Source organism: Pyxicephalus adspersus, chromosome 2 (assembly GCF_032062135.1).
Source record: "Pyxicephalus adspersus chromosome 2, UCB_Pads_2.0, whole genome shotgun sequence".
In the NCBI taxonomy this organism is placed as follows: Eukaryota; Metazoa; Chordata; class Amphibia; order Anura; family Pyxicephalidae; genus Pyxicephalus; species Pyxicephalus adspersus.
The window spans coordinates 89,327,346-89,352,286 of record NC_092859.1 but is presented as its reverse complement, the minus strand read 5'-3'; the positions used below and the strand labels follow the sequence as shown (position 1 = coordinate 89,352,286).

Sequence of the window (24,941 nt, the reverse complement as noted above, 5' to 3'; positions counted from 1 at the left end):
TTTAAATGTTTTGTGTCTGTACTGACCAATACGAAGGCTCTGGAGACAAACGTGAAATAGATCAAGGTAGACATTTTACGTTTTTGGATTGTTGGATTGTTTTTCCATTTGGTTTTCATTGATGACAAACATGGGTATGCATTTTTTTTATCAAATGTACAATTTAAGCTGTACATAAGACAGTGTATTGATTTCAGATAGAGTATACATTTTTCAACAAAATGTTACCTATAAGTGTAAAAAAGCATAACATGTCTTTTTCACAAAATGCACATTTTAGATGACATGGAAAAATGGTAAAAACAAAACAATAAAATATCCTTTTGGTAATTTATGAGCATCATATCTAAGGGCAGCAGCAGAGAAAGCGCACACAGGGGAGACATAACAAACTCACAAACATGACATACTCTCCAAGAGTGATGAAAATAAAATGAGATCCCTTTCTTTGGAGTAGCCAGAACAAGAACATATACTGAGATTTGTTCTCAGGGTAGAAATCATTGTGTCATAACTAGACTTAGTAAGGACAAGCTTATGTAAATAAAGCTTTACAGTAACCCCTTAGGCATATGGACCTGGCATTATGCATCAGGATAATACAGGTACCTCTGAGTGGTGACAAGCCGAATTAAATCCTGTGATCCCTTCTGCTAGTTCAGCTATTTCACAATCTGAATATTTGTCAATTAGATATTAGTCCGTTGGATTAAAAATTACTTCACTTACTATTTTCTTTAAAAGTCTCTCATCTTCGTGAGAAGTTAGTAAATGTCTTCTTTATTATAAAGGAAATATTGCACAGCAATATGCTCCTGCAATTTACTATTACACCACCGCCATTGTTTAGATTTACACTGCCCCCTCATTAGCTCTTCTGGGTTTAGAATAAAATCAGGAATGTACGTACCTCCTATAAATCTATGACCAGTTTGAAAATGGAACATGAATGTAAATTCCACCCAAAGTGTGAACAGAAGCTTTCAAATCTAGTTTTAAAAGGTTTGGGGGCAAGATCAGAAGTATGGAAAATAATAGGACAGCTTTCTCTGTTGATCTGAGAAAGCCTGGTGGATATACATTTTGTAGAGAGAAAAACGTGGCCAACAGGTAATATTATACAGGGAATCCATAGTGAATATCAATTCAATCAATGAGGCTAACAAAGAGCTAAGATAACCAGACTTAGAGAAATATAACTATGCATACAGATGATCTATTGACCCATTCAAGTGTTAGCAAAATAATAAGCATAAACAAACCTCTCTTTGGGTATTCAGTGGATTATTGACTATAGATGTTTTACAACAAACCTAGTAAACATAACAAGGGCAATTAAAGTTTTTAGAAATTGCTCTTGTTTCTGCTTTCAATGTAACTAAATTTTAAAAGTCAATGTCATGTTCAAGCCAATTTACAAGAAGATATATAATTAAAATTATATATTTTTATAGTTTTTTATGATTGTTCACTTTAATCTAAATATTGTAAATGTGAATATCTGTTAGTTTTAGGTGTTGTTTATCTGTATTCGAAGCTGTATTTGAAAGCACATCAATTTTGTCCAGTGTAGTTTTGTAAATGACATATGTGAGGTTGATTTTGACCTTTTTGCATCGCGATGCCTTTGAATACAGCATGTCCTATTTCAGAAGAATTTGCATACAAAACATGTCAAATGCAGCCTTTTGCACAAAAACACGTGCATTTAAGCTTACAGATTTATGTTGGTTTAGTTTATCCATTCATTAGATTCAACCTTATTATACTTGTAGTATTTTAAAGTAAAAGCAAAGTATTTGTAGTATTTTAAAGTAAATCTAGACAGTTTTAAATAAATAGCATAGGATATCTTTGTTACTGTGTAAATTGTTGAAATACAAAAAAAAAATCAAAATCAAAATTGGATTTGTTCTAACAGTAGTTAGCATTTTTGGATAGTTTTTAGTTCATATATATATATTTTATCACATTGACCCCATAAATTTATGTAGGGATAATTATGAGCAATCAACTTATATTGCAATCATCCAGCTTCCAGTATTTGGAAAAAAAGTATACTGTAACATTGGCAGTTGGAGACATATATGCCCAACCTGCGACCGTCAAAGGTTTTATTCTTTTAAGAATGTAATTATTAGGGTGACATTTGGGTCACTGGATACGTACACTAGAGTGCCCAAAAAGTTAAAAAAAAAAAAACTACTGTCAAGCTAAGGCAAAATACATCCCAAAACATAAGCTACATAAGCAGGGGCATTGCAATCCCTAATGATTTTACAATGAGATTCTATAACATACAGAAATATCTGCTATCCTCAAATCACTAGACATATTTGTTACCAAATGTTTTCAATCCTGGACCAGATCCATTCAGCTTTATTGATGAAAGTGTATCCTCTCCAGCCTTGGAGAGCTTTAATAAATCTGGCTCATTGCCACAACTATAGTAGAATTGCCATAATTTTCATGATGACCATTATCGCAAGTTGAATGATAACCAACAGAGGCAATTTAGTCATAAATTAGCTCTTGTTAGAAAGGTGGACTTGTGGCTGAGCAATAATCTCTTCTCTGCTGAAGGTCGTCAGTCAATTTTTTTAAGAAACTACAAGACCCTTTTGGTGATGTGTTCCAAAATTGCCTGCTGTTCATTTATATGAGCTTACTTGGTATTTTACCGTAATACAAACAAAGTAACCTAAATTAATAATGATATCAATGTAGTTTTACCTTTTTGTATGCCTTAGCCAAGTATATTGTTTCTTTTTCTTCAACAGATCTTCAGCCAAAGACTCTTTTTGATTTACTCCAAATTTGAATACTAAAAAAAAATCAAAGGAAATAGATGTTATAGATGAGAGTTAAAGCAGGGTTGAAGATTTTTTTAAAATCTTATTTGTCAATGAACACACATAAAGCAGTAGCAGAGTGCTAAGACATGTACAGTATCTTTTTACCACATTTACTCTCACTTCTGTTTACCCTTTTTGGAAGTAAGCAAATATCATGTTTCAGCTAAAAAGCTAATTGCATTGCCAATTACATTGCTTGTACTTAGAGTATCAAACTAAATATAGTATTATGTTTTGACTTTCAAGTAATATTTAATTTTATGGACAGCTAAAATATGAAAAAAAAAACATAAAGCAAAAAAAAAAAAGCTGAAAAACATAAAAACAAATAGTCAAAAAAGCTTAGGCAGAAAGAAAAAGGAATTTACACTAGTTATGGATAACTGGGGCCAGTCAAAGTTTAAACAGGAGATGATTTTATTTACAAATCTACAAGCCAGTTTTCTGCATATACCAGATGCATCTAAGTAAAAAATAAGTAACAATTTCATGTTTTCAATGGATAATTATTGTAGCATGCCTTAACAGGAAAAACTGAAGCATAGAAGGAAGGGAAAGCAAATTGTGCACACGTGGGACTATTCAACCATTCTTGATTTGACTCCAAATTGGCAATCTATATAGGAGTACATTAACATTTATATAGTGATTCATGTAGTAAATGTCAATCTTACATTGAGACCATCATATTAACATTGAGAGCATTGCTTCCCCACAGAGAACAAAGGTCCTTCCCAACAGCATGGGACACAGCTTTTTCTATTAAGGATGTGGCTGATTTTTTATATAAAACATGCTCTAAGATTTTGTTTTTACGAATGTGAAATTCATCATCATCATCATTATTATGATTCTTTATTTAGTGCCAACCCTTTCTGCAGCACTTTACAGAGTATAATACAGATATTATATATACAGATATAATAGAGAATAGAAGTTTTAAAATTCCCCATCACATTTGTGTAATTGAAGCGCACACAGATCCACTAATACACTTTTTTTTTCTTCAATTAGTAAAATCTATTCTATTGAATCTCTGCATCTTTAGAAATCCTTTTCATTTGCTGAATCAGTTAAATATCACAATAGAGTAAGATACACAAAGAGAGCATATGTTTCCATTACTAGGATAATATGATGATGCAAATGCTGAGAAACCTAGATTTTGTCTTTGGCCCAATCTGCTTTATTGTTTAAAAAAAACAGGTTCTTAATGAGAGTATAAATGTAAAGCACTATATATATAAGTAGCAACCTCAGAGAGCAAGATGTACTGTACACGATAATAATAATTTTACAGTATATATATATATATATATATATATATATATATATATATATATAGTGCTTTACATTTAAACTCTCATTAAGAATCATTTTTTTTAAACAATAAATCATATTGGGCCAAAGGCAAAAGCTAGGTTTCTCAGCATATGCATCACCATATTATATATAATACACAGAGAGCAAGATGTACTGTATATAATAATAATAACATTACAGTATATATATATATATATATATATATATATATATATATATATATATATATATATATATATATAAATATATATTTTTATAGTTGAGATTCTCTTCTCTGTTTTTTTTAAATTAGTGTTAAGCTCACCAAACATACTGCTGCTAATGAGTCCATTATTAAGCACACAAACAGATTTAATTGTACATAAATATAAATATTTGTGAATATAGCAGTCATGGTACACATGGGACAGAATGCACTGGGAACAAATGTAAGAGCTTTACATCAACATTACAATGCAGCAAGTCGAATTATTCATATGTAAGTGTTGTATCACCAGAGATATAGTATTTTCCATCAGTTTTACTACTGGGGCCACTCAGTAGTACTTTTAATATTAGTTTGTTTTCACATAACTTATTGCAAAGACAATTAAATAAATAGTTTTCACAAAAAAGGATCTCAATCACTGGATGTAAGCTTGTCCTGTCTGCATATTGGTGGTGTTCTGTGAACATCTGCTCTTGATATATTCCTCAGACATGACAGGCATTGGGGCTACCATATTGCTGTTTCTAAATTTGAGACAACCATTAGTGACAATCAATAAAATCTTGCAAAGTTGGAGCTAATTCTGAAGTTTTCCTGCACCAAGATTCAGAAATAGAGTAATTACTTAGTTCTGAGTTCATTCTAGAAATACACCGTCAGCAAGGAGACTACGAAGTAACTGACAGCTAGAGTTGTCATTAGCTGTGGCTCAACTGCTGGTTGATTTTGCATAGTAAGACACACTAATGGCATGAATGTTGGGGAGTTGTCATTGAACTTGAAAAGTGTTAGCAGTCTGTCAAGTTCTTGTCCTTATCAGGGAGATTCACTCTCATTACCAGTCACTGTAACAGAAACATCTTCCCAATGATGATACAGATAGCAATAAAAACTTGCCAGAAGTTCTGATCCTTCCCTATTCAATCCAAAACTACAAACCTTTTTTGAAATTCTGCTAAAATCTAGACTCTGGCCAAGCATCACCCCAACATACAATATCCTACCACCTTGTAGCTTATTGCTTTAGCTACATTTTAACATATATATTACTATGAGTGTGCTTAGAGTCACATCTCCACACATCCAACCCAACAGACCTAAAAGTTCACTTTTATTTCATTATTGAAAATTACATTTTAATTCCTACATTACACACACCTCAAGCGTATTATTCTGAATTCCTACGCTTGTTATACAGTTTATTGAACGCATCTTTTCTATCTTGTTAAATCTCTCTATTGTACCACTACTTTGGTGCATTCTTTCCAAATATTCTCTTCATACTCTTGCTGCTCAGGTAATAATAATTGTATGTTCAGGATGATCAAGATGGGCCTTCTATTTATCCTAGATTCCCAGAATCCTATTGTCCTTATCTTCCTGTAGGGGTTGATTTGCGACCTCTTAACTCACTAACTTGTCTCTTTCTTTGATTTTGCTTATCATCTGTGAGCTCCAGATTATATTAGGAAACTGTGCTCCAAAATTATTATCCAGGCCCAACACATTTCACCAAAACCAGTGGATTCATCAGGGGATAGTGTTTTATGACAAAGTAACATAATGCATGGTGCAATGATGTCGGCCAAATGGCCATTCTTCACTTATCAGTTGTCTTCCCTATTTGCATCCGAATACTAACTTCATGGTAACCATGTCTTGCACACATGCACACAAACACGTGATGTCAGTACACACTGCTCCTTGCAGATGCATCCTACTGTTTGCAAATCACTTCCATCTTGCTATATGTTTCCCCAAGCACCATTAATAAAAAAGGCATAATACTCCAGTTTGTGTTACATCATACATTTTATATTATTATTATTATTATTATTATTAATAAAAATATTAATATTAATAATAATAATAATAATAAGGTAAGACTTTTTCTAAACATTACCAATTTTAAAATTTTATTTATTTAATAAATGCCCAAGATCACAATTTTCTTACCTCCTGTTTTAAAATGATAATCACTGTGCATTTACAACAATTATATCCCAAACAGGGTAATTTTAATTTGCTGCCACACTGTTTTTATTCTTTATTTCAACTACCTAAATATGTAGTCAAATGACACACCTGAGTCTACTCTTTTACTCACTGCAGAGTGGGAGGATATAATGAAAATTGATATGACTGAATGGCCAATAGAAGATGTTTTAAGGGGTAAAACTATTAAACTGTGTCTACAATGAAGAACAAGATTTTATATATCATTGCTTTTTCAAACCCTTAAACATGGGGGAGGGAAAACTTCTGCAGTGCATGGAAGTGGATTGGACATGGCTAATAAGTGCAACACAAGCAGAGTGAATAAGAAAATACAAGCATAAGGTTTCTGGCAGAATTAGGATTTATTTTACTCTACCTGTAGCATATTGTGTACCCATGATTATTTGGCTCTGTGAGGGTGCTAATACCTCTAGTGATTCCACTTTACCATTCTTTCACATACACGTGAGTGGGCAGGAACCTTTCGTTAAAATGCTTTTTTTATAGTACATGAGATTTCTTTTTTTTGTGCTAATGTTTTTACAACATACATTTCAATAGGAAAATCCTTTACAGATCTAAATGTTACATGCTGGTTAAGCTTAAAACAGTTAACCTCTATTTCAACACAGATATTACATTTCTTTTATCTGATACACAATTATTTTACAGCAGCTTGGTTCGATCTCCTTTTATAAATCATTCTAGAGTTCATCTTCTTCCTGTCTACATACTCAGCTATTTTACAAAGAAAACCTTCAAAAAGAAGCTCTCAACTAAGAGAAGAATAAAGGAAAATAGCAAGATAACATAGTTACACCTTTTTGCCAGATAAGAATGGGCCGTGTCAATGTAACACTGTCTGCAAAACCAAGATAATGTATATCTAATATTTTTATAGTTCATCAGGCTCTGCCAACCTAATAGAGGTGGAACAAAATATTCACAAGGTCATAACCAAGGACAACAACAAATCTAGTAAGTCTTCAACTACATAAGGACATCCACTAAACAAACTGTGTATTGCAGCTTCACTGTGTTTCTCTCTTTATTTCGTTTCCAATGTCTCTCTTATGATTTCAAGTTTTTACACATTTCAGCGGAATAGTCTTAGTTGATTCTTTTCACAAAAAATACTTTGGACAAAAGTAGAAAAAAGTGACCATATTATATAAAAGTATTGGCTAGTACTAAGTAGTTTAAAAGTATTGGCATTGTGCAAAATAATAATGACTACTTATATCTCTCATAAAATAATGTGTCTTTGGGAAAAAAAAAACACTGCTCCTTCCACCCCTCTTTACCTGTGGCAGGGGAAAAACCCAAAAAGCTACATCCGCTTTTTAATCTGAAATTTAGATATTCTGTTCTTAGTTGCTATGTCTGGAACAAGAAGAGTTATTGGTAATGGCAATATTTAAAGCCGCCCCTACTCATTGTACATAACCACACAGCTGATCCTTTCCATTTCTATATTGAATGTATTTCTGAAAAATATCAGCGCTAGGTATTGCTTCCTAAAGTTTGACAGGAACTAGCAATCTATTTACATTATTGTTACTCTTTGGGACTTGCTCACTATAATCACATAACCAGATTCAGGAATAATAATCACACTGATCACATGACCAAAGAATATGATGTTTTTTTCGGGCATCTTGTAAATATGCAGCATCTAAAACACCTCAGTTGCTGTGGTTACAAGCAAGTAACATTTTCATTTTTTGTTAGTTTTAGAAAATTATACCTAACTGCAGATTGGAATAGAAAAGTCATTTTTAATCACAGCAATTTGAAGTATAGCTCTTGTAGCAATTATATACCTTATGTAACATTCGTTAAACAAACATTGAGTTACATTTTTAACTGAAAAAACCTTTTCTGCTTTGACTATATAATTTTTTCATTAGTGCACTCAACCTGTACCTAAAAAGATCATTTTTAATGGCTAGAGCCAGGCGTACAAATTCTTTTTGCCAATCTCACAAAAAAAAAGCCTATAAAGCAGATTGTTAAAGAGCAAGTGTAAACTAAATTTAAATTAAAAACTTTAAAAAGGGTTTTTTTTTTGATGAGCTATGTCCGTTCTGCAATAAATAAACTTACCTGCTAATTGTCAATCTTCTTTAATGTACGCTGTATGCAAGTTTTACAGTCCTCAGCTCAGTGCTAGGAAAGAATGAACTCCTGTTTACATGTGGCAAAGTTACCAAACCCAGAAGAGGACCAGATAAAGATGGCGGCACCCAGGATAGAGCAAGTAGAGTGAGTTTAGTTGTGAACTGGGCAGTTGGTTTGTTTTACTGCAGAAAGGACATCACCTGTCTTTTTTTTACTGCAGAAGGGCCACCCCCCAAATTCAACCATACCTTGGGCCCCCAAGTCTTTAACAATGAAACATCTTTTCTGATTTTGTGTATATTACATCACACACATAAAAGATACAGCACATTAAAAGATTTTGTGTACTTGTTGGCTTGTGGTAGAGTAGTTCTATCTGTGCATTTTACAATCATAAATACATTATAGGAAATTGTTGATTCTACTTACATTTTATTGTCATTTAGACAGCGCCTACAGCTGAATGAATATGCATAACCACCACCACCACTTTAAATACATTACATTAGTATCAGATGTTCCAGACTAGGTGCCAATGATTAGAATCTCCTAAGCCTAGAATTCAATGGCTTTCAACAAGCTTCAGGCTGTGTAGGAGGAAAAACGTGAAATGCTTCAGCTTTGCTTTGCACTAATTTCAGAAACACACAGAGCATCACAGTTGCTACACAGGACAAAGCAGCAGGTTGCATTGAAAATGAAGCAAGCAAAGTAAAGCAAAACAAAGCTGAAGCATCCCTGGAGACTACACAAGTGATTTCAATCGAAAGCTTTAGCAGTGCGTTTAGGATGCTTAAAAATATCTGTTTGAAGTGCTTTAAAAAACACCTGTTTTAAGCACTTTAAATGTGTGTTTGAAGTGTTTGAAGCAGTGGAGACTAAGCCTTCGGGAACTTGTCTTTTATAAACCTCTGGTATCCTGGGTCTGGAGTTCTCTATGAAATATCATCATGCCAAAATCCAAAGAAGTTTCCTAGCCCCTTGGAAAGAGGGTTCTAGAAGCCTATTATTCTGGCAATGATTTTTAAAAATGGCAAATGTTTTAATCTCCTTTTTTTTTTAACACAAGCTAACCATGAATACATATATGTATCATAAATTACCAAATTCTTCATTTGCAATTCATTTTACTGCAATATCTCCAGGTTTGACCCAGTTTATCACTCATTGCATCAATTGTTGATCTGTGATAACTTTGCAGTGTGGGACATTTTTCTAATTGTTTTTTAAAAAATCTTAGAAATAACAATAAAAAGACTAGCAGTTAGATATGTACTTTTATCAAAGAAATAGATACTTAACAAAAAAGTCTTTATGTTTAAGATAAATAATATACATATAAAATCTAACAAATTTTCAGATTGTACTTTTGTTATATCTTCACTTTGAATTGTTTTTCACCTGTCAAGGGCCTGTTAAACTTGTTGTTGTGGTTCATTAGTCAAAGATCTGAAAATCAGTCTTGGCAAAGATTTTTTTGGCATAAACAGTTTGGGAAACAAGTAACAGATGCAGAATTTCATACATCTCATTATCCTATAGACCATCATCAACATTTTTTTTACCATCTGCAGTCTTATGAGGACTCATCTAGCTGTAAAAGACAGATCTTTAGATATTGTAACACTATCTTTCACCTATGAAAATGCACTGAGCTCAACCACAGGCTTTAATAACTTATCTGTAAGTAAACACTGTCTGCATTCAAACTGTTTCTCTGCCATCTGTACTGAATAGAACTTTAGAGAAAATCGATGTAATGAGAACACATTGGCTACTTCTTTCACCCTGGACATTAGGTGAAAGATAAAGACACACATTACAATTTGCAAAGTCTGTAATTTAAACAGATTGTGTTCTGTGTTCTAAAGTACATATTAGTCAAAATAAGATCCAAAGACCTTAGCTGAACCTGTACTTTTCCCACAGTAGGAAAAGTAACAGCTTCATTTTATAGCACTTATTTTTCCACCCTTCCATCAACAGAGTTATGACAAAAGCTTGTCCTGAAAATGTAACTGTTAGTCCAAATAAAAAGTAATAACGAACTGTACTTAACTCTGTTGAAGTGCGAAATGCACTAATACAGATACAATCACCTTCCACCTTTCCATAAAATCAGATGCTTATGTATAAGCACACCTCCCTTCTTTGGAAACTGGCAAGTCACTGCCAAAGACAGGAGGGAATATTCTATATTCCCCTAAACTGCAGAAAACTTTAATAACATCTAGAGGGGGAAGTTGTTAATAGGTTCCCATTTTTATGGTTAGAATGCAAACTAGTGTTAAAAAAGACAAAGGGACTGCCATGAAGGGAAAGTGCACATGCAAAACCATTTTTATACAGTCAAATTCATCCTGGAGGGTCAGATTTGTGTGCAAGTAGTGGGGTCATTTCTGTGACTTTGAGACTAACATTGAAAATACACAAATCTATTTAATAACATGAGACACAGCAGCATAATACTGGCTAGCTACAGGACAATCTGGAATAGCAAGACTTGACCAAAAAATACTACAAAGAAAGGGCACAGTCAGCAAATGATGAAGCTGTGTAAAACCAGCTATTCAATAATTTTTTATTAGGGAAATAAGCCTTAAAATGTAACAAGTGAAATCTACACTTGCAGCACACAAATTAAAAAAAAAAACAACCTAAGACAAAATAAAAACTGGTGGGTAGGGATAACAATGTTTTGCTTGGTGTGCACTTTTTAACGGTATGGGGTGCCTGTGCAAAGAGCAGCAACAACTGAGCAGCTTGCTGCTAGCAAATTGCTATCTCAGCAACAAATCTAATGTGTTACATAACTACCAATCTAAAAATAAACTATTCAGAATTTAGTTTCAACATTCTAATAAAAACATAGTAGCAAATTCACAGTTTTTGCTAAACATACCTATTCAAGAAAAAAAGACTAACTACTCAAAAAGCAAAATGTAATGTTCATCTGTATAATGTTATGAATTCATCATTAAAATGTCATAATATTACCATTACCAGTTAAACTCACTGGTCATGATAAAAATAGTAACAGCTGCCTAAGAGGGTGATTTACTGGTTTCAAAAGCTATTTTGATGCAAAAGGTCATGCTTTTCAAGGACATGAATAATAAATTCATGAGTGCATAGTTGAATAATGATGACATGCAATCATGGCTGAGGATGATCTGAACTGAAAGATATTTTTTCTATGCCCATCAAATAATAACCTGGAAAAGAATGTGTTGTATAGTTACTGAATACTATCATAATGTGAACTCCACCTTTTCATAAACATTTATTATATTTAAATAAATCAAGAAAAACTCTTGAAACTATCAAGCACTTCTTTACTGCAGCTGAAACGTATACTAAATGTACTTTTACAGGTACAAAACATTGTGCATAGCACCGCAGAACAACTAATAAAGGAAGTTATCCGCATGTCCTACTGACATCACAAATCCATCAAACAGCGTCATATTTTATGCCTTAAGATGCGTGGACACTCCCAGAAAGTTGATTTGCAACACATATATAACATAATATTACAGAACCGCTTATCCCAAACTGAATTCAGTGGACTTGTTAGCAGTCAGAAAGGCAGTGTAGTAAACCATGGTTTCTATGGAGTAGGGCTTGTAGCCCAAACAAAAAGAATAACCAGAAAGGTTAGGATGGGGCAGACATAAGAGTATGGATAAATACAAATATATTTATGATAAAACTCACAATAAAATATTGGTTAATAACTATCATGTTAACATATTATATCAATAAATGAAGCTGATAAAAAATAAACTTCTTTTCAATTTTCAAAACCCCATTATTCCTAAAGTAGTAAATTGCAGTATAACATCAATCAGTATGATGGATTTAAAGCTGACTTCCAGCCATTTTTTTATTTTTAACTTTTCAGTTCTACAGTCTTGTGCTCTGTACTAGAATTAATATGATTTATTTGCACACCGCAAGCTTTCCACAGTGTAAATTATGAGCTTCAGCAAGCAAATAGAACTTTTATGTTGTTTGGATGGAGAACTTCCAGGATCACCTAGCCCTTTCATGCTTAGCCTCGCTGACCTTGATCCACCCTAACCATCATGAATGGGTCTGTGAAAAAGGGTGCAAAGGCAGGGTACAATGATATTTTAGGAAAGGTATGTACAAAACTGTGCCAACCACTTTCATCTGTCTGTTTTGAATCATTGAAAAGCTTACAAACTTAATATCTGCCACAAGTTGGTGTTCCCTTCAAAACATTTTAGGTGGTAAAATTAGATGTCTTAGGTCACATAAAAAGGTAAAATAAAGAAATGAAGAAATGGAGGGCTATTTGGCCTTACAGAAGTCCTACTATTTGCCAAAACATCTTGTCACTCGATTCTATATCATGTAAACTAATATTTATATTTGGTGAATTTAAATTTTGTAAAAGAAGTCACTTTGATCATTTTAAGTCAGAATTATTGGACAGTCCAGTGTAGAATCAAAAAACTCAACCGCTGAGGTCTGGAAATTTCTATTTTTGAGACCTCTTGATTAATTCCTTTTCAAACCAATTTTGAATCGAGAAACACATGGGCTTATATAAGACACGCTTTTCACTTGTATTAATAGAGGTGTGTGGTAGAATAATTTTTAATTGAATGGAATGAATACATATCATACTAGACTTTTCATGTACAGCTAGCTTTATATGAAAACATGAAGAACTTGTAGTAAAATGTAGGTGAGAAAATTGTTTTTTGCGTTTCAAACATTTTGAGATAAACCTATAAACATCTTTCACACAAAGCACTGCAGAATCTTGAATAGGGGTAATTATTATGTTATACAAATGAAAGTAGGATATCTTTGTGCAAAATAAATGCAGTGCAAGCAACCATGTGTGGCCCATAAAACACGATATTCAATTTACTCATGTATGTGGGCTCATATAAAACTACAACATTAGTGTAAAAATAGGTATATGATTTAAATGAAACAATAGTTTCATTTCACAATAGGTTAGGACAAGCATTCATGGAGGAATTCCAAAGGAAATGAATATAATAATTCAATTGAACATACAATTTGTAGCATGTCATTTTCTATCCTGCTGACAGTAGGGACTAACATTTTTGAGCAGTGACATCCATCAATAGAATTATCTATGGACTGCCCTCCTAATGCAAAGACTATGACATTGGCTGTGTTAATTTATAAAATAAAACAGAATGGATTGCCTGCTGCAGATGCAGTTTATTTTTTTATTAATGACTCTATGGATTAGTTCAATTATATTTTTTTACTGCCTGACAAATGTGTTGCAATAATTAGTAACATAAATGAAGCATAACTGAAGCTCACTTAACTGATGAGCTATTAATCTGATGACATCTTCTACATCTAAATTGATTTAAGTAATTGCTGAAAAACATCCCAATATTGTATTAGACATTCACACCGATGGTGAGTACAAAGAGGGAGATGTTCTATATTCTGTGACATTGAGAAGCTTTTTCTTCTGCTAATACGAACAACATAACAAGACGACATGACAGAATAGCTTTCCCTAAGCAGAACTTTTTTTTTGTATCTGCATGAGTGATTCCAAAGAATCCATAAAAAGACAGCCCTGGAGTTGGCATCATTAAAATGATCACATTGATTACAATAAGTTAATTAGATAGCATTATTTTATAGACTCTTAATGCTTAAAGGTACGATTCAATAAAGAAAGAAATGACATCTTGGGAATATACAAGGAACAATGCCTAACTGTGAGTAGTATAGCAATTCCTATTGTCGCATTGCACCAGTCCACTGAGAACCTTGTGATCTTTTCTGAATTTCTTACAGCGAACTCTTTCAAACCTGTCATGGAAATTTGAATGTGATGCAGGAGGCAAACAGAAAAGAAGTTTACCAGCACAGACTTTTATAAATACATATATACTGCCTTCCTTCTCCATCTCTGTGGAGGAAAAAGTGCTTATCTGTAGGGCAATAGCTAACGTAATGTTAGAATGTGTTACTTAGAACTTTTTAGTTTTTATTGCATTTTTTGTAAACCATTTCCATTTGTTATTTAAAGCTCTATCTGATTTTTAACATATGTAAATATTCTCTATTTATTTGGTCAGGGCTAAAAAATAGGGTCTAAAAGTCAACAGTTTATGTTATCTTTTAAGAAACTGTGGTCCACAATGCAAATCTGGCATCATAGGCACACCTATGTTAATATTAGTTTACATGGTAAGTTTTTGTCTGTGCATGTTGCATTTAGCAGGTGCAGCTATACAGCAGCAAAACCCCATTGTGTTACTTCTGTTAGTAACAACAGATTCATTACTAAGAGGATACAATTGTTCATACTTTCATTAGAATCCTTTGGGTAATGTCTCCTGGAGCCATTACAGATATTCAATGCACAGAAACCTGATTGAGGTTTCCTTTCCTATACAAATATGTGCAATAATATGTGTTTATACCTATTTATGCCCTTTTGCTCAGTTTTCTAGACTTGCCCTTGCTGGAATCTCCTGTACTACGATATTTGTCGGTCCTGGTCCTCTCTCAGTCCTTTCCCAGATATCAACCTTTGTGCACAGAAGTCCTAGGTGTGACTAGCTTCACAAGGCTTAGGGGGCATGCTATAGATGAGCAGGACAAAGTTAGATCTGGCGTCTGATGAGCACTAGAGCTGGACTGGCCCTTATACTCGAAATCTAAGAATTCTAGATTTAGATTCTAATATATTAAAAATATACCACAAAGCAGGTCAACAAAGACCTGATCCCCATAGCAAATTACAACATTGAAACCTTTATCCCTAAATGCAAAGAGCCTTATTATGACATCGGAGTATGGGGAGGTTATGTTTTTACAATTTGCTTTTTATTGGTAGATATATATATATATATATATATATATATATATATATAATAAAAAATAATTGAAAAATTTGATATTGAACTTGAAACAGGAATTCTAAAACAAGATATATACTAGTCATGTTTGTAGTATAACTTTCTTAATCCCTAGTGCTTACTCAGAGAACTCCAGGCATGGATAATTTATAAATAACAACCTAACTGCAAAATCCTTTCTAAGCACACACTAAATCTCTTCTTTGTTATTATGGCTGGGAAAACACATTCAGCCTCATTTGGTAACACTTTAGAAATTGTCACTGTGGTCATAACACTTGTTTTGATGGTAAAATATTATCAGAAATCAATTGCGGTCGTGGGATGTTTCAATAAAAAAGTCTGCATTCAAAATGGATATTGTTGAGTATAAATATTATCAAAATCCTCCATATCCTTCCTTCAGTTGTTGCTGGTGTCTAGTTGTTTTGAGTGAAGAATAATTTGAAACAATTTACCCTATTTTCCGGCGTACAAGACGACTTTTTAACCCCGAAAAATCTATGACAAAGTCAGGGGTCGTCTTGTACTCCGGGTACCAGTACTTACCTGCAGCGCGCGGTGTCCCCGCGAGTCCCCTCTCTGGTCTGGCGTCCCTGCGAGTCCTCCTGTGCCTCCTTCTGTCTTCCTGCTTTTCAGCTTACACGAGTCCTCCTGGGCAGGCTCCCGTTGCTTCACAGCAGGACTCGTGTAAGCTGAAAAGCAGGATGTGAGCCTGGATTGGCTCTCCAGTGGAGAGCCTGGATTGGCTCTTCACTGGAACACGCCCATTCATTAAAGGAACGTGCCCATTCATTACTAAGAACTAGTAGTGTACAGTTCTTTCTGCCTCTCAGTTCTCACACAATAGTGAGATCTGACAGGCAGAAGGAACAGTACAATACTGGGCATATAACACGACCCCCAAATGATTGGTTAGAGTGGGGGGTCGTCTTATACGCCCAGTCGCCTTATACACCGGAAAATACGGTACCTAATTTGATTTTGTACATCATCAATGGATTATTATCATTCACAGCAGTAGTGTTGGCTGGCTTGAGTAACTTTGCTCAATGCAGTCTTAACACACAAACACATAAAATACTATTGCTGTCTGTGTAGCCAATCAACGCCAACACTGAAATACAAAAACTTGTCACAATGCATGTTAAAGCAATGTGCTTCTCTATTTATCCCTCTCTCTCTAAAGGGAAATAGGAAAAACACAGTTCAGTGCAGCACAGTAAAAATAACTCATGTCAAAATGCCGTTTTCAATAAGTTTGCATTATGGTATGAATGAACCCTAAGGGAATGCCTTGATTAGTGATGATAGGTAAAAACTGAGCAAACCTGGCATGCAAACCTCTGCTAGAACAACATAACCACCATGTCCATGTATATAAGTTACATCAACCGTGGTTGGTCCAGATGAAGCCAGTGGTGAACGCAGCAACAACAAGGGATTGGGGAAGTGTTAGTGCTGAAGTGGAGCAAACCCAAGGAAAAGTGTCATTCCCCAATCATTCCTATTTGTGACATTCCCATCACTATTGTGGGTAGCTTCAGGGATCAATAGAAATATGAAGAATGCAGAAAAAGCTGGGCAAGATTTAACACTACCAGGAAGTGCCAATGGCTTGTCCTTCAGAAGGCCTGGGGATCTGACATAAAGGGGGAGTTTTGGAGGCTGCTGCACTTCATATCTTATTGTAGTTTTGCCTTGCGCACTTCAATGTTTTTAAATTGCTTTGCAGGACCAAAAATGATATCAGGCATTCTTTACAATATTTTTTTCATTTTGGGAAAGAATGCATGATCCCATTAGCAACTTTTGAGTAACGGCTTACTTAAATGCTGCTGGAGTCATCCCTTCATTATCTTTCTTGATATATCTTACTATGTAAGGTACAGGACAAGAGGGAAATTTGTTTGTCCATCCATTAACTGTGATCTTAATTCAACAGACAAACCCTTTCCATCAGATCTTTTCAAACAAAGATTAATTCCCTTCTAAAAGGGAAAAAAATCGCTTTTCGTGATTAAAGACAAAAATAGTCTGGGATTTGCAGAGCTGTTTTTCAAGGTGTAAGAATTTCAATGCAAAATCAATTACTGTGGTCAAAGCAGATAAGACCAAATGCATGTATAATCCATTCAGTGTGAAATAGGAGGACAACATTTCTTTATGATTCTAACTAACAAATAAATCTTAGTTTTATTTGGTGTAATGAACATGCATTGTGTACGCTAAATATTTTTAATGAAGAAGGTCTCACTTCTTAAAGTTGTGGTCTAATAAATCATATAAATAAAACGAATTGCAGAGGATGATGAACAACATTTTGTATTTATTTAAACTGGTACAGGATAGCATTGACTTTATTTTTCTTTATAAAACAGCATTTTTTTTAAATATGTCTTTTTAATTGTAGCATTCTATGATCTGTTTTACATTTCAGAGTAGCCTACAGTATCAATTACAGTACTAGCAAAGCGTGTGTCATGATGAATGTCTTTTAGATCAATGTTTTGTACTTATGCAGCCTACTTACAGGCCTGTTCTCTATCACACTGTCACTTTCCCCAGAACATTACCAGCTCGTACTATTTATCTGTGTCACTGGTTTATCTCCTCTCCTATGTGAGATGCTGGAGTGCATCAAAACACACTTGAGGGGAAATTGTTGCTCAAGTGCAAATTGTTCCAGTCTGATCAATACTGATCTTGTTTCTGTGGAGAGGCATCTCCTAAAATAATGGGAAAAACAAATCCTTCAGCGTTTAAAGAAATGATTAGATATTGATACAAAGAAAGAAAATATGTTCCTTTAACTGACTTGATTGTTTTCTACTGTATTCAATAGAGAGAATGTGTTTTTTTTAAGTATGTTGTTTTTTATTATTTTATAGCTTACCAGTTTTAAAGTAAAAGTTCAATACATGGTCATCGACTATGTATCGACTTGATGCTCCGGAGTTGATTAGATTGGAGCTCACCTACTATATGTACAAACAGTGCTCAGCTGTTACCAGTGCATTGTGACAGTCACCTTTATTTATGAGATGTCGCAATAGTAGACATTTCAAGCACCGGTTGCAAGTAGCTTTACAAACATACTTTTAAAAATACCAGATTTTCACTGAAGAAACATTCTAACTATACATTAATAAAGTGTTTCTCAAAACCAGGGTTCCTCCAGAAGTTGCTAGGGGTTCCTTAAGTAATGAGGCCAATTTAACTGTGCCAATGATAGCAATGATCTTTTTGGGTATCTGTAAGGGTGGAAGCCTTCCAAATGACCAGAAATCCCTTCTTCCTGGTGCCCACCACACTAATGTACTGTGAGATGTGGATATAGTAAATATAGCAAGGGTTCCCTGAAGAACTGAAAGTTTTTTCAAGAGTTTCCCCAATGTTAAACAAAGTCGAGAAACACTACTTTATTACATATGCAGATCACCTTAAGGCTTCAGGCTTTGTGTTGTAATTGCCACTTCTACATGCCCCTGAATCACTTTATTGGGTGAAATGCTACATGCCGAATCTTATCCATGGCAGCCCACAAATAATAAATGTTTTAGTAGTGGTTCAGTACTGTCTGTTGCAGGTCGATGTTAAGTGTGTAAAGGGGACAACTGAGCAGGCATACAATATAGGAGTAATATACTCTAAACCATCTTGATTAGTGAACTTAACAGTACTTTTTTCTGTTACAGTGTGCTGTATTTTATGTATCGAGGAAGAGATCAATTATTTCTCCTATTAAAACACTGTATATAAAGTCCAGTTCGAGCTACTGAGCTCTGTAAACAAAAGCTGTAAAGCATTAAAATGGGCATAAAGCATCACGTGCTGGCTTAAAAATATAAAAATGGCATATAAATATTTCCTAATTACCTGACTAAAACTGTATACATAACCCTCAAATCTGGTGTTACATGTGTACAAGAATGGATCAGTAAATGACTAAATAAAAATCAGTTTTGTCGCTAGCATTAAAGCATGATTCCACACAAAAAACATTTAAAGAAATTTTTCTAAAATATGTTGGCAGTATGCACTATAATGGGTTTGACCAAAAAATGAACTTAGCTGGATCTATGAGATGAATGTGCAATATCGGCAACCAACTGATTTGTTCTGAAAAAAAAAGGTATAATGTATCTCATGAAGAAAAAGCTAGCAGATTTCACTATGTACTAGAAATGGAAAGTCATTTGTGAAAAGATAAGATTGATGTTTTGTTCAGCAGGCTTGCTAAATATAAAAGCTTTTAGAAGAAGCAAATGAAGGATTGTTAATAAGGAATGGAAGGACAGAGAATGTCAGCCCATTTTTGTTTTAATCTTATGAAGCTACTTCATTTCATTTTTCCTGGTACCTTAATAAAATGGCATTTCAGACATCTGTGGTCAAAAAGAGCATGCTCTTTGCATTGTCAGTCTTCCATAGTCATCTGATGGTATTAAAAAGCAATCTACATATCACCCCTTTTTTTATTGCACTGCAGTCGAACTGATGTAGAAATTGCGAATAGTCATTTAACTAATGCATATAATGTAATTTTCTAGTTATTTATATATTACAATATATACTGGGCCAGTATATCCTTGACCACTTTTTAGAAAGCGCTGCACCTTTTACACATTATTGCATGCCCTTTTAAAAGGATCTTCCAAATTCTATGTCCCAGCCTGCCTATGCACTGCCTGCCTGGCAGTTACTTGTTCATACCTTTTGGAACAAGTGAGAAAATTGAAGAGGAAAGCCATGTAAACAAGGGGCATATTCTGTATCCTTGGTAGGATTTTGTATTTGGGTATTAAAAATTTAAACCTTAATAATGATAGTCTCTGCTCCAAGTTCATTCAAAAGCACTTTACGCTTTGATTTTAAATAAAGAAAAATATTAGTTATCAAACATTTGACTTGGTGCCATAAATCTTCTAAGCTGAAGTCATAAAAATCAACTTTGGATCTGTGATAAACATAGAAACAGAATGGAGGCTATGTATCATATTATAGATCATGTGAAAGTAGGGACATTTTATTTTTATATTTCTACATTAGGATATTATCTACACAGCCATTTTATAGTATCTGTAAATTAACTTTTTTCTTACTGCACATTTTACAGTATAATGGCATTCTGTTGATTATTTCATAATGAATACATTATCTAATTTGATCTCTGAAGTTTTAATTAATCTTCCTATTATGGTATCATATTTGCAGATGCTTTGCATGATATTTAAGAGAAGCCTAAAAGTCTTATATAGTCCAGTTAAGCATACCCAGTTTTTTATTTATTGGGACTCAAGAGGTATTGTGCACCGCTCAATCCCCGTGATTTTCTTACTTTTGTTTTGTCATTAGTTTCTGCAATTAGGAGAGCACTATTAATATAGTAGGATCGTCAAGGCCTTGGAAACTTTAATGTGAGCCTGCACATTCGTAAACTAGCATATTCATTTATTTAGAGCGTCCTTCTGTCTATGACCACTGCAGATTTATCCACACAAGCTTAGTGGACCTATACCAAAAAGTGAACATTTTCTATCTTATGGTGAATCCCTTGAGGCTAAGCAGTAATTGACTTATTGACTTTCAGCGTATTTCCTGACATGTGACTGTGTCTAAGCACTAATAGCTGCATATCTTTAGGCATATTTTATGAATATCATGATTCACAAAATCAAGTTAAAGGAAGCAGTGGTACCTAAAAGCAAAATGATTACCTTGGCGTTCCAGCTATTGGACAATTCAAATACAGATAATATCTAAACTGACTGAACTTTGTGATTTTAGCAGAGTGTACCCTGAATAAAATTTGCATTTTGCTTTGGATTCTTGTTTAATTGCAAATGCAGAGATTGGCAATATGCCTAAATATATCTGTGACTGACAATGCACATTCTCATTACATCTGAGAACCTATTACCACTCAATTCCTAACCTGTATGTGTGAGTTATTATTACAAGCTATGCATGCAATATTTGCATAATTACTGAGAATCAGGCAGTTTATAGACATCCTTACACAACCTAAAATTTATATATGGAAACCACCTGTTTAAAGAAAGATTGTGAATTACCATCAAAATTGTAGCCTACTGTACACTTCCTGAAAATACAAATAAATAGTTTGATTTCTATTTGATTTTCTCCCCATATGGTGAATACTGAAGACACCTGTAGAAAATTACTTTCCATCTAAGCTAGACTTGTGCAGCACCTTTGGGGATAAGTTATTTCTAAACAGCTGTAAAGGCATATCTATTCATTCATATACCATGCAGTAATGTACATCATTGTAGGAAATGCTAATATAAAAAAACATAAATCATATATGTATATATATAAAAAATATTTAGATTACCACAATCGCTACATTTTTGAAAAAAAGACCAAATAGGTTTTATTGAAAAATGTAATATAATGTCCCAATCAAAATTTTTAGTGAATATATAGCCAAATGTATTTACTTTTTCACTTTTGGTTTCTGCTGTTTGTGTATCATTTGGGAAATGTCCCAAAGTAAACAAGAGAAAACCTCCCAAAATGACAGATGGCCCTAATGAAAGATCTCCCCTTATCTCTTGATATTGTAACCACTCTAACAGGAACAACTCATTTTCCCTCACTTTCTTTCTCAATGGCAATGGTCACCAGGACACAGAGGTGTACGTCTCATTGATGGGGATGAAGATAAACCATAAAATTTGCTTTATGAAAAGCCAGACTATTGTATGTAAAGCTAATAAATCTACCAGCATGCTTTGGAATAATAGAACAAGTCAGGACATTCGTAGTAAAGCCACGTAAACCTAAGGAGAAGGTAAAATCTATGCTATCATGCATCATTAAATGTTACGCTTTTTAATGTAATTACCCTAAAATAGGGAAAATAAATATATATAAATTCTAGATCTATGTTCTGCCCTAGTCTAACTCTAGTCTAACTAAAAAATGAGTATATCAATCCCTAGGGTGTCAGTTCCTGGCCAGAGGTACTATGTATCTTAGTAAACGAATAGGAACACTTTATATTTAAAATTTTAAATGTATTTTAAATCACAGCAAACTATATTTCGAGACATTAAGAAATAATTATCTTTTAAAAATGCGTTGCATTTTAAAGGGTAAAATCTAAATATGGAAAAAAATTGCTGAAGCTTTGCTAAAGTCTTATGTAATTAACCAGACTTGCATTCTTTTAACAAATTAGCTCATTTTTGCTTAGTGATTTTAGAGTATAAAAGTTGATTCTTTGCATAGGCAGAAGAAAAAAAAGGAACCACGTGGCAGAAAGGGACATGTACAATGCGGCATGAAAAGCATTTAGTCTTTGTGTACAGGATAATAGGAATGGTTTTTTGACGACTAGGCAATTTTTTATATTTAGGATATATGATTGTGTTAAATATATATTTTATGATAAAATGACCCTGAAAAGTTATATGAAATCACTGTAGTCTTTTAAACCAATAAGTAATATGTATATTAGAAGCATAATTAAAAATAGTCAACATCATTAGCAAAATAAGAAAAAATAGCAAATCATAATAATTTGTCATGCATATATAATTGCTTTAGTATTTTTTATTTATTTCTGTAATGTAATTTTCTTGTACCTAAAAAGTCCTCATAATAATGCTGTTGCAATTAAGGCTTAATGGTTTATGGACTTACATTATCACCAATCACAATTAGGCCTTTCGCTTTAAAGACTGCATAAAGACTGAACCTCCAGGCAAAAAGTGCAGTACTCCTTCAATGTGTCCTGCAGTAATATAGGGGTCAGAAGAATGCACCACTAAGGGCAGGATGAGATGATGAGATCAACACTTTCAGAAGTGTTGGTTTCTGAGGACACTATTTACTATATATTTTCAGGGAACATTTTTTTAGCATTTTTATGTTAACATTGAAGTCATTTCAAATTTTAGATAGATATAAAAACAGTATAATATTTTATTTTGATGTTGTTCCAGTTGACCATGACAAGGTGGTCACCAAAATATGAAAATAATTGAAATCTCTCCAGCTCGAACAAAGGCAGTGTCTGAAGCACTACTTTACTAGGGAAAGAGTCCTAAGAACATCTGCAGATTTTTATTTGTGTGGTTGTTTCCTTTTTGACATTTCTCCATATTTCTAGTGTTATCACTGGGCCATGAAAAGAGGGAAAATCTTCCAAAGAGCAAAAACGACTTGAAGTTATCTCCCCATTCTATCCAAAACTTTACCAGCATTTGACTTCAATTCTATACTGTCTTTTAGTTATAATATTATTAAATCAGAATAATTTGACGTTAGCTGCTATGTACTGTAAGTACATAGTTAGGCCTAGAGTATGCAAGGCAAGGGAGCATAGTGGAAGGCGTACATGACTAGGTAAACAGGGAGCAGACAGAATAGGGTTAAGAAGTTAGTTTGAGACGTAAGGGAGGTAGGGTTTAAAGAGGCTGATGTAAGTGAGGGGTTAAGGACTTAAAAAGGTCAGGAAGAGGAAATGGTGATGTCATTAGAGCAAACAGGGTGCAGGAGAAAGTTTCCCCCCCTCCCGTCCCTTTTGTTTTTGGGTATTTATTGGTTTATTGTAAGGGTTGTGGGGATAGTGGGGCTGGGTTAAATAATTGAGGTCCTCAAGGAGGGTGTTGATTGGTTCAAAAAGGACAATGGAATTGGGGACACATCTATGGTGTGGAGTCTCCGTGGTTTGGAAAGCTGTGGTTGGAGAAATATGTTGGCGGTCTGCATAAAAAAGGAGAGGTTGCATCGTTCTCGTGCTGGAAGAATTGGCGGCTGGGAGCAATTATTGTTGGGTGAATGCAGACTAAAAGTGCAATGAGGTACTTTTAAGTTGGGGACTGCAAAGGTAATATTTAATTATTCCTATTTATGGTTAATTTATGGTTATATTGTCATTTTGGTAATATTTGTTAATATTTTGTTGTGATGGTATTTATATATAAAAGAACAGAATTTTGATATATTCGTTATAATAAAAGGCCTTCGGGCCATTTACCCAAAAAATTTTGGCATGCTTATTGGATGAGAGTTGGTTAAAGATGTGTGGGGTTTTGGGGTGAAGGAGTTCTGCGAAAGAGTTCGCAGAGTCTGCGAAACTCTGTTTTGCCACAGTCATGTCTTAGATATAGCAAAACAATTACATGGAAGCACACAGTTAATAGTTTATAAGTAACAAGACTAAGATTACCCAGAAGTATACAGTTTAAATTCTCATTCTTCTTTCTTTAATGCACAGGATTAGAAATGCTGGGTATTAATTTTTCGAAGCCCTTCATAAAGTTTGTATCATGGATGTTTGTAGAAGGAAGAAATCCTGTAAGTTTTAGACTTCTTATCTTGAAAAAGCATTATATACAGTATGAAATGTTCTTTAATCAAGGGAATGGCAATACAGGGATTGAGTCTGTACAGAACTGATAAAACAAAAGAATTTATGAGAAATGGGTAATCCCTGTGGTGAAGAATTATAGGATAAAAGTATTGTCTTTTGCATAGCAGTGATAAAGAAAATGTAAGAAA

At 33.9% G+C, this 24,941-nt stretch overlaps 1 protein-coding gene across 3 annotated transcripts in view; it reads right to left on the bottom strand.

Moving 5' to 3' along the window:
- Positions 1-24,941, bottom strand: part of SYT1 (synaptotagmin 1) — a 285,194-nt gene that overhangs the window by 239,288 nt on the left and 20,965 nt on the right. For all 3 annotated transcript variants that reach the window (XM_072401415.1, XM_072401412.1, XM_072401413.1), the window contains exon 2: positions 2,734-2,824. The gene's annotated coding sequence lies outside the window, so the exon portion shown is untranslated. The remainder of the gene's footprint in view (positions 1-2,733; positions 2,825-24,941) is intronic.